The sequence below is a fragment of the Heptranchias perlo genome, chromosome 9 (assembly GCF_035084215.1).
Source record: "Heptranchias perlo isolate sHepPer1 chromosome 9, sHepPer1.hap1, whole genome shotgun sequence".
NCBI lineage: Eukaryota > Metazoa > Chordata > Chondrichthyes > Hexanchiformes > Hexanchidae > Heptranchias > Heptranchias perlo.
Window position 1 is genome coordinate 69973199 of NC_090333.1, and position 3011 is coordinate 69976209.

Sequence of the window (3011 nt, forward strand, 5' to 3'; positions counted from 1 at the left end):
AGTCCACACTGCCCTTTGTTGCTGCGTATACGTAGTCCACACTGCCCTTTGTTGCTGCGTGCACGTAGTCCACACTGCCCTTCGTTGCTGCGTATACGTAGTCCACACTGCCCTTTGTTGCTGCGTGCACGTAGTCCACACTGCCCTTTGTTGCTGCGTGCACGTAGTCCACACTGCCCTTTGTTGCTGCGTATACGTAGTCCACACTGCCCTTTGTTGCTGCGTGCACGTAGTCCACACTGCCCTTTGTTGCTGCGTATACGTAGTCCAGACTGCCCTTTGTTGCTGCATGCACGGAGTCCACACTGCCCTTTGTCGCTGCGTATACGTAGTCCACACAACCCTTTGCTGCTGCGTGCACGTAGTCCACACTGCCCTTTGTTGCTGCGTATACGTAGTCCACACTGCCCTTTGTTGCTGCGTGCACGTAGTCCACACTGCCCTTTGTTGCTGCGTGCACGTAGTCCACACTGCCCTTTGTTGCTGCGTATACGTAGTCCACACTGCCCTTTGTTGCTGCGTGCACGTAGTCCACACTGCCCTTTGTTGCTGCGTATACGTAGTCCAGACTGCCCTTTGTTGCTGCGTGCACGTAGTCCACACTGCCCTTTGTTGCTGCGTATACGTAGTCCAGACTGCCCTTTGTTGCTGCGTGCACGTAGTCCACACTGCCCTTTGTTGCTGCGTGCACGTAGTCCACACTGCCCTTTGTTGCTGCGTGCACGTAGTCCACACTGCCCTTTGTTGCTGCGTGCACGTAGTCCACACTGCCCTTTGTTGCTGCGTATACGTAGTCCACACTGCCCTTTGTTGCTGCATGCACGTAGTCCACACTGCCCTTTGTTGCTGCACGTAGCCCACACGACCCTTTGTTGCTGCGTATACGTAGTCCACACTGCCCTTTGTTGCTGCGTATACGTAGTCCACACTGCCCTTTGTTGCTGCGTGCACGTAGTCCACACTGCCCTTTGTTGCTGCGTGCACGTAGTCCACACTGCCCTTTGTTGCTGCGTATACGTAGTCCACACTGCCCTTTGTTGCTGCGTGCACGTAGTCCACACTGCCCTTTGTTGCTGCGTATACGTAGTCCACACTGCCCTTTGTTGCTGCGTGCACGTAGTCCACACTGCCCTTTGTTGCTGCGTATACGTAGTCCAGACTGCCCTTTGTTGCTGCGTGCACGTAGTCCACACTGCCCTTTGTTGCTGCGTATACGTAGTCCACACGACACTTTGTTGCTGCGTATACGTAGTCCACAGTGCCCTTTGTTGCTGCATGCACGTAGCCCACACGACCCTTTGTTGCTGCGTATACATAGTCCACACTGCCCTTTGTTGCTGCGTATACGTAGTCCACACTGCCCTTTGTTGCTGCGTATACGTAGTCCACACTGCCCTTTGTTGCTGCGTATACGTAGTCCACACTGCCCTTTGTTGCTGCGTGCACGTAGTCCACACTGCCCTTCGTTGCTGCGTATACGTAGTCCACACTGCCCTTTGTTGCTGCGTGCACGTAGTCCACACTGCCCTTTGTTGCTGCGTGCACGTAGTCCACACTGCCCTTTGTTGCTGCGTATACGTAGTCCACACTGCCCTTTGTTGCTGCGTGCACGTAGTCCACACTGCCCTTTGTTGCTGCGTATACGTAGTCCACACTGCCCTTTGTTGCTGCGTATACGTAGTCCACACTGCCCTTTGTTGCTGCGTATACGTAGTCCACACTGCCCTTTGTTGCTGCGTGCACGTAGTCCACACTGCCCTTTGTTGCTGCGTGCACGTAGTCCACACTGCCCTTTGTTGCTGCGTATACGTAGTCCACACAACCCTTTGCTGCTGCGTGCACGTAGTCCACACTGCCCTTTGTTGCTGCGTATACGTAGTCCACACTGCCCTTTGTTGCTGCATGCACGTAGTCCACACTGCCCTTCGTTGCTGCGTGCACGTAGTCCACACTGCCCTTTGTTGCTGCGTATACGTAGTCCACACTGCCCTTCGTTGCTGCGTGCACGTAGTCCACACTGCCCTTTGTTGCTGCGTATACGTAGTCCACACTGCCCTTTGTTGCTGCGTATACGTAGTCCACACTGCCCTTCGTTGCTGCGTGCACGTAGTCCACACTGCCCTTTGTTGCTGCGTGCACGTAGTCCACACGGCCCTTTGTTGCTGCGTATACGTAGTCCACACTGCCCTTTGTTGCTGCATGCACGTAGTCCACACTGCCCTTTTTTGCTGCGTGCACGTAGTCCACACTGCCCTTTGTTGCTGCGTATACGTAGTCCACACTGCCCTTTGTTGCTGCGTGCACGTAGTCCACACTGCCCTTTGTTGCTGCATGCACGTAGTCCACACTGCCCTTTGTTGCTGCGTATACGTAGTCCACACTGCCCTTTGTTGCTGCGTGCACGTAGTCCACACTGCCCTTTGTTGCTGCGTGCACGTAGTCCACACTGCCCTTTGTTGCTGCGTGCACGTAGTCCACACTGCCCTTTGTTGCTGCGTATACGAAGTCCACACTGCCCTTTGTTGCTGCGTGCACGTAGTCCACACTGCCCTTTGTTGCTGCGTATACGTAGTCCACACGGCCCTTTGTTGCTGCGTGCACGTAGTCCACACTGCCCTTTGTTGCTGCGTGCACGTAGTCCACACTGCCCTTTGTTGCTGCGTGCACGTAGTCCACACTGCCCTTTGTTGCTGCGTATACGTAGTCCACACGGCCCTTTTATTGCTGCATGCACGTAGTCCACACTGCCCTTTGTTGCTGCGTATACGTAGTCCACACTGCCCTTTGTTGCTGCGTATACGTAGTCCACACTGCCCTTTGTTGCTACGTATACGTAGTCCACACTGCCCTTTGTTGCTGTGTACATGTTGCTCACACTGCCCTTTGTTGCTGCGGATACTTAGTTTACACTGCCCTTTGTTGCTGCGTATACGTAGCCCACACTGCCCTTTGTTGCTTCGTGCATGTAGCCCACACGACCCTTTGCTGCTGTGTAGACGTAGCCCACACGA